Genomic DNA, 9064 nt, shown 5'->3' on the forward strand with positions numbered 1-9064 from the left:
TGTTATATTGCCAATATTAGGGCTTGTTGTTTATTGTCAATTATATGAATATATAAATGTAATCATGCCTTTCAAACTATTTCTATTTTTGGTACAATTTGGATGACTGTAATTTTAATATTTGGTTTACTTTAGATTGGTTAAAATGGCATGATTATAAGGCCAAATAACTGACTTGTGTTGAAAATTGACTAAATTGCTTATTTTACTTGTTGGGAGTATAAGGATGGACAAATGTGATTTAGCCTAATGGCATGTGGGAGATAAAAATTTATCTGAAATGTTATAGTGTGTGAGTTGAAGCCAATTATAAAATATTTTATATTGAAATTATTGATATAAGAATGTGTTGGGTGGCTGTAACCCAACTATGGTTGAGTTAAATTATTTAAAAAAAAAACTTTAGTGTGTTACAAGAAATCTTTTTATACATGATTAGCAAGTTTCTATTGGTCATGCACTTAGAGAAGTAAATCATTTTGTTGATTGATTGATTCACTAAGCTAATATTGAAATTTTAAGTGAATTACCACTGTGTTGTAGGGACTCTTTACATCTAAGCATATCTCGATTTATTTGTAACCACATGATTTTTTGATTATGGGCTTGTCAATCCAAAAAGAAACTACAAGTGATCAAGAAACTCTAGGTTTTAGGTTGAGCTGTGTATAAAAAAGTCTAATCTTGTCTTAAAAAAAAAAAGAACTTAAGGCCAATATAAAACTAGAATTTCTTAAAAATTGCAACATTGTGTAGGATCTTTTTCTTTCATTATATATATATATATATATATATATATTGTACATGTTTTGTAATGATCTAAAAATTTAAATTAAATAATTTTTCTTTTCTATTAATATTTTATTTAATTATTTTAGTTATAACACATGAGGAGTAAAGGTTTAATAGAATTTATATTAGTTACTTATATGAAGGTTTATAATTTGAATCTTATTTAAGTCAAATATTAATTTTATTTTTATATGAGAATTATTAAATTTTTCTTATATCTTTATTATTAAAAATATTATGACGAAAAAAAACTTTTGGGGTATCTTTTTGAAATTGTTCCAACCAACATTGGGTCTTGTTTTGTGATTTTTCTCATGATTCTTTGTCTGGAATTTTTTTCCCTTTCGGTCATATATTACGTACAGTCAGGGATATAGAATTCATTTTCATTCCTTCGGGTCTTCTCCTTCTCCCATCGAGTCTCTTTTCTTCTCACCATCCCCTTGTTCTTCTTCACACCGTGGGTTTGTTTCCAACCTTCACTGATCCATTTCCGTCGCTGGTTCATTTCTGTCGCTGGTCTGTTTCTGTCGATGGAAATTTTCCTTTGCCGCTTCTCTAGTCTGCGTTGGTGCTGGTGGGTGTAAGTTGACGTACGTGAGCTAAATCATTTGAGCGGAAGTGCTGCACGTGGTTCCTTCTGCTTCTTGGTGTTGTTTTGTTCTTCTGCTGTCATTGTGTCGTGCCAGAAACTCTTCCCCTATTCAGCCATAAATATCAACTTCTCCTTCTCTTATCTTCATCATTTATGCCTTAAAGTGAGGAAGCTTCAAGCCTCTTTCCTCTTACTCAGCATGTACGGTGTGAATGTTTAAATAATTTGTAATTTAATCTCCCTTGTGCTACTGTGCTTGTAGAGGCAATGAAGAGAAATTTAGTTCTGATTGATATTTTAGTATTGTATGTTTGTTAAAGGTGGATAAATTCAATATTTCTTGGGTTTAAAATTTCTTATGTTGAATGCTTGTAATTGGAAGGTTGGATTACTTCAAGCATAGACTTTAGAAAAATATGGGAAAATAAAATTTGAAGAAAATATGTTTGATCAAAGCTTGAAAAATTAATGCATGAGAGGTGCTTGGCCAAATATTTGTTAGAAGAAATTGAACTTGATTTTTTTGAGAGAATTCATTGAATTCTTAGCTGTGAATGAAATATAGTTATTTAAATATTGGTGTTTGATAATATTGGGTAATTATTTGTGGCTGAAAGTAAACAGAGATACTTTAGGATATATAAATGGTGATGATTTTGGAAAGAGTTTATATAAGGTTATGGGAAGTTTATTAAAATTTTATTATATTTGATAGGATCATTAGAAAAAGAGAAAACTTAATTGAAACTATAAGAAAATAATTTTGAAACTAGGAGATAAGCCAGGTAAGTAAATAATATTTCTCAATAAACAAAAGTAATGGTCTCTTTATATATTTTTTTTATTTTGTCTATTCTAAACAAATTGTCCTACTGTACCTTATTGATTAAGTTGACATAATATATATAAATATCTTATTCATTCTTTGAATTTGTTTATGCAATTATTTTCATGGTATTTTATTTTCCTAAAAGTATTATACATGTATGGATTGGATGAATTACTGATGAAAGGATTATTTGTACTTTACAAATTAAAACACAATTTGAACTATAAGTATTTTAGATTCCATGCATGCCGGAAATGTTTTATAAGACTGAATACAAAACGCTAGTTGCTAACGACGGTTTCGTTAGCCCTTGACATTCCATGGCACATCCAGCTAACAAGGTATATTGGAGGTGCTAACCTCATGTGCCGGCCAACACATGTGGAAGGGAGGATGGAATTTTGTGAATTTAATCCACGCTTGTTATTCGTGAGCTTTATGTTTGTGCTTGTTTTTCGTGGTTTCTAGCCACGTCAGATGTTACTTACTTTCATGAATTGTATGTCTACACCTGTTATTCGTTCTGTTCAGGTCCTAACAGAAAACAAGTTTTTTTTTTCAAGTTGTTTTTCACTCTTAATAACTGTATTTTTATGGTTTGTTTTATACAAAAGATATATTTTTAATTTGTTGTTTATGATTACCATTATTTATTTACTTATTTATTTTGAGACGTTATTTATTGAAAAAAAAAATTATATTCAGATAGTAGAAGTGAACTTGCTCTTCGACAAATCTTATGGGACTCTTTGAGACAAGAAGTATTGTGTTGCTTCAATTATAGTGGATTAATGTAAATATTTAAACATTCTATTTTTGTTTTAGAATCGCTTCACAAATCATATAGGCTAAGATCTTCAGTTAAATTATTTTGTTTTGTATATATTGTATCAGAGTAGAACTCCTAATGCTGCTTGGATGTACTTTTTGGTAGATTGTAGAGATTCTAGAAAGTCCAACTTACAATAGAGACTCTACCGAAATTTCTACAACTAACTTAAGTATTTTATTCCTATTAATAATTGCTTAATATAAATGATGACTGTTTGTCAAAATTTAAAATAATATGTTAGACTTGTTAAGAGTTTAGGCTTATAGAATATGAGTTTTTTATATTTCAACTGATTACACTTCAAAAGTTCGAGGTGTGACATGTTTTATCACAGTTGAAGTTTTGAAATGAATAATTAAAAAATCTTCTTGAAAATCCCCCTATTATACTATACTCTTTTTATTTTTATTTATAGAAAAAACTATCACTTTTTACTTCTTTTTATATAAGTAAAATCACCTATTTTAATAAACATTTATCATGCATTTTTTAAATCATCCCTTATAATTTACATTAATAAAAAATAATTATTATATATTTATGTTGATTAACATAAGATATTTTAATTCAATTTTTTTTTATGTTCAAGCATAATTATTATGATTAATTAATTTTTTTAAATCATGTGATATTATTTTTTTTTTATATATAAAAATGAAGGGAGTATATATGTATTGTTGACTTCTTTTATGTTGTTTTGAAATGAAATTGTCTATTTCCAAAAAAAAATTATTAATACTTATAAATAATGCAATTTATTATTTCTCAGGAGCACGCGGTTACGCGCGTTATTTTCAGCCTGAAAAAGCAGCAATTGGTCGACGTCATCGATGCTGATTGCCAAAGCCTGTGGGAGTGTGGGGTATGCTCGAAGAATGGACTATTGAAGGCATGGCGTGATTTCTGACTTTCATCTCTGGTAATGCGTTGATGAATCGAGCTTGAAATTGAAATCGTGTTTGATGCAAGTACGCAGTTGATGATTTGATACGGGTTTCTTCACTGTGAACTGTGAATTGCTTGCTTACAGGGCCTGTGCAAAAGTCTCCTATTAATTTTTTTATTATAATTATAATTAATTTATTTTTGACAAATGTTTAAAGTGTAATTGATGCTAAGGAGATGATTGTATGAAGATTTGTTGAGTTTTCTAAATTATTGTTGTAATGTAATGTTGTTGAATTTTATTGAATGTTGTTTTTATTAAAGTTATAAATTTAAATCATTTGGATTATAACAAAAATATTTTTTTTATTGTTGGAAATTATTATGAATTTATTATTATTATAAGTGTTTTTACTATCTTAATTGAGTTTATTATATTGAAATGGATTATTGCCTTTCATAGAATAAAAAGAAAAGAAAAAAGCTAAGTGAGTACTAGACTGACAGGACCAGTCTCTCAGTCCTATGGACCAAGTTCAGTCTTGTTAATTTTCGGGTTATCACTGGACAAGACTAGACTACTGATTACCTAACTCAGTTCTTTTCATGAAAGAGACCGGACTTTGAATTAGGATAAAGTCCAGTGCCGTCCTGTCTTTTTTGCAACCCTACTTGCTTATAAGGAATTGTTGTGCATAATGAATTTAGAGGACGTTTTTGGTTCTAAAATTCTGAACTTTTGTGCTTCTATCCTTATGCTGAAATTAGATTCAAAAAATTAGTTGAATCCGCAAGGTAGCTCGTTTAACATGTCAAATTTGATGAATTATATTAAATAAATTAATTTACTTTTTAAAATAGTTTGGGCTAACCCAATCTATAAAATTAACGGGTTAAAAAAGGTTTGGCTTATGGGCTAACATATTTTTTAAAAAAATAATTTTTTATTTCTTAATCACATTATATCTTTTTATAAATTTACAATAATAATATATTTCTCAAATATATAATGTATGACTTTCAAATATATTTTTTACATTTAAAAGCTAATATAAATCTTTCTTACAAGTTGTAAATGAAATTTTTGTTATAGTTTGTAAATTGATGATTTATTAATTTTTACAAAAATATTTTAAATACATATTATTTGTTAATTTCATAAGATCTATTAATTGAAATCATAAATATAAATTCATTGAGAAAATAACATGGGTTTATATCCATATTTTCTTTCTCAGTAAGAAAAATAACATATTTAGGCAAGAAAATGATTAACAATAAAAATCTAGCAAAATAAATTTGCTTCGTTGAATTCTATGTTTATTTTATTTATTTTTAAGTTCTTTTAATCGCTAATTTGCTTTAAAATATAAAATAAAAATATATTTATATTATATAAATTTTAAATTGTTAAAAAAAATTTGATAATTTTTTGCGAGTCAGCCTGTGAGCTACCCAACCCGCCAGAAAATGGATTAGGTTTTTTAGCTCGTTTCATCTAGCAGGCTAGTCCAACTCAATAAAAATGCCAGCCTGTGGGTTGGCCCCTAACTTGTTGGTCTAGTACTAGTTGAAACAATCTTCATAGACTAGCACCTATGATGGAGTCTTACTGTGCTTAAATCCTCAATATATAGTCTGTTTTCTTTATTTTACGATGGTAATGCAAGAAGCAATTAATTGAACATCTTTTTAAAATTAAAGGAAAGTAGAAATGCTACACCCCTCTTTAGAATAGGCAATTTTGTACCAAATTGTCACGATTCATGACTTTTCATGAGGTTATGGAGCTCTGGAACGTTCTAGAACCCTCTAGAAGGCTCCTGAATAAACTTAGGAGTGCTAGAGAGTGCAAGAACATTTTAGAGAAGTCTACACATCTTTAGTTTCAATATTTTAATATTTGCCCTAAATATCTAGATATTTTCATGTAAATATCTAGATATTTTCATGTAAATATCTAGGAGAGGATTCTAGAGAATCAATTATAACCATAGGATCAATTTAATCTCCACCGTCTATTAAAGAGGTGGGAACCTTCTAGATCCAAGGGGGAGGTCTATAAATACCTTACCCCTTCTCATTTGTAACCCAATCTTGAGTTCTCAAAGCAATACTACTTTCACATTTTCTAAGCTCTCTTTCAAGTATCCTTTGCCCTCAAAACTTTTCCTTTCCTCAACTTAGCCAAGCATTTTCCTTTCATACGAGTTAGACTTACTTAGCAACTTCCAGTAAAGATTGTCTAAGTGTCGCACGGGTCGAAAGACTAGCCCCGTGACAGTTGGTATCAGAGTACGGTTCTAACCTTTGTGCTTAAAGGAAGGTATTGCACAATAGCAACCGAGGAAAGAAACATTGTTAGCGTGGAAGCACAAGAGCAAGCTCGCGTACAAGAGGAGCAAGCTCATACCATTATTAGAAAAATTGAATTTAGCGAGGGATGATGCCATTTTTCATAGCTAAATTGTATTTTAACTACGAATTTTATCCCTCGCTAAATTCATAGCTAAAAAAGGGCTCGCTAAATTTAGCGAGAAATTGTATTTTCCTCGCCAATTAGCGAGGGATTTAGTGAGGGATTCATTAGCTAGGGACTGAATCCCTCACTAATTCCTCACTAAATATGCTTATATTTAAAAATAATTATGCCACATCACTCGCCATGTGTGATGTCAACTTGTGACATGTCATCAACACGCTTTGTCAACAAACGTGCCTTATCACCCACTACATGCGGGTCAACTTATGACATATCATTGTCCACCTTGCGCCATGTCACTTACTCCTTACCATATCATATATTCATCATATTTATGCCAAAGACAAGGTTTGAACCTTTGACCTCATACCTTCCAAGCTTTATGCTCTCTTTCTTTGCCAGTTGAACTGAAAGGCACCTTTAAGCATTATATGATAAATTAAATATATATATATATATATATTTAACTACATAAATATATCAAATATATTATAAAATACACACATATACATATTAAATTTTATTTTCAATTATTAATATGTTAAAAATATTTATATTTTATTTAAATTATTCTTTATATTATATTTTTAATAAAACATTATTTTATTAATGAAAATCAACTTAAAATAAATAAAATATTAAATAATTTTGTTATAAATATTTTAGTTAATTTTTAAATTTAATTATTATTTTTAAATGAAAATAATTAAATGTATAATTAAAAGTCATTGTCAAAAGGTAATTTTTTTATAGTAATTAGCTAGGGATAGAATCTCTCGCTAATTCTCTTATTTTAGAGAGGGATTGACAGTCCCTCGCTATTTTCCTCACTAATTCTCTTATTTTAGAGAGGGATTGACAATCCCTCGCTAATTTCCTCGCTAATTTTAAGTCAAGCTACGAAATCAACATCTTTCGCTAATTTCCTCGCTAACTTGGTATTTTAGAGAGGAATAGATGATCCCTCGATAAATTTCCTCACTAATTTGCATTTTTCTAGTAGTGTACTAAGTCCAAGCGAAGCAGGAGCAGGGCACCCGCAGGTGAGTCCCTTGAACCCCAAGTTGCTAGCTTGGACTATAATATGGAGGAAGTGAGAACTACTATGGGAGGATTCGATGATCAACTCAGCAATTTCATCCAAGAGAATGCTGAAGTCATGCACGTTGCCAAGTCGATGATTGCAGAACTTGGCCGTAATTTGGGGGGAACATTCATTCCCTTACCCAGGATCTTGCCAATCTTGGCAAATATGTTGAGGATGAGGTGAGAGGTTTAACTTTCAAATGGATGAGATTCGTCATGAGTGGGAATCTCATCATTGTGGAAGCAGCCCTATTAGTGGTAGTACTTTAAACGCCACTTCTCAGGTCTGAAAGTACCCAAGCCGGCAATGTACAATGGGGCTCGTAGTGCTACAGTTGTAGAGAACTTCCTCTTTGGTCTAGAACGATACTTCGAGGCCATGGGAGTCACTGACGACTTAATCAGAATCAACAATACTTTAACTTTCCTTCGGGATGCAACCCAACTATGGTGGTACAGAAAGCATGCCGAGAGAGAAAAGGGCATCTGCACTCTCAACACATGGGTGCTATTCAAGTTAGAACTCTAAAAGCACTTTGTTCCTCACAATGCTAAGACAGAGGCTCGAGGTAAGCTCCATAGGTTGAGACAAACGGGTAGTATTCCTGACTACATCAAAGAGTTTACTACCATCATGCTCAAGATCGAGGATCTGTCCGATAAGGAGGCTCTTTTCCACTTCATGGACAGACTCAAAGATTGAGCTAGAGTAGAGCTCAATAGGCGCAAGATGCAAACTCTAGATGAGGCAATTGTAGTTGCTAAGTGCCTAATCGACTACTCTATCAAGTCCAAGAAGTTTAATCCTGATAAGAGTGGGGGAGACAAAGGAGGACAAAAGAAGAACTCTGATCGTAAGGATGGTGGTAAATCCTCTGGTGGAAGTTCTAAACAGGACAAGCCATCCTCAACCAAACATGATGCCTTAAAGCCACCGAAGCTATGCTTCATATGCGATGGTCCACATTGGACTCGTGACTACTCCAACCACAAGGCTATAAATGCCTTGGTTGTTGAAATGAAGGAAAGGCAAGACAAGGAACAACAAGTCAACCTTAATTCCCTCCAACACTTGAATGCCTGACTGGGCTCTTTTCTCCATCCAAGAAGGAAGAGAAGGGTCTACTTTATGCGGATCTTGCCATCGAAGACAAGACTACCTCTGCCATGCTCGACATAGGAGCATCTCACTACTTCATGGAGGTTGAAGAAGCTAAGAGATTAGGCATCCAACTCAACAAGGGAGAAGGCACCATCAAGGCGGTGAACTCCCCTGCAAAACAAGTCTTTAGGATCGCCAAGGATGTAAGAGTGAAGATGGGGGACTGGCAAGGTACGCTAGACTTTACTATTGTCCCTATAAATAATTTCAAAGTTGTACTGAGACTTGCTTTCTTTTGTAAAGCACATGTCTTCTCTATTCTTGAAGCCAAGTCTATGGTGGTCATCAACTTTAACATGATTCGAGTGATCCCCCTAAAGTGCTTGGAGAAATCCAAACCTATGATTTTTCCCTTACAATTTAAGAGGGGTCTCAAGAATTCAGAAGGCTACGTTGCCACT

Source organism: Prosopis cineraria, unplaced genomic scaffold (genome assembly GCF_029017545.1).
Source record: "Prosopis cineraria cultivar Desert tree isolate PC_DT_omini unplaced genomic scaffold, ASM2901754v1 PC7, whole genome shotgun sequence".
NCBI lineage: Eukaryota > Viridiplantae > Streptophyta > Magnoliopsida > Fabales > Fabaceae > Prosopis > Prosopis cineraria.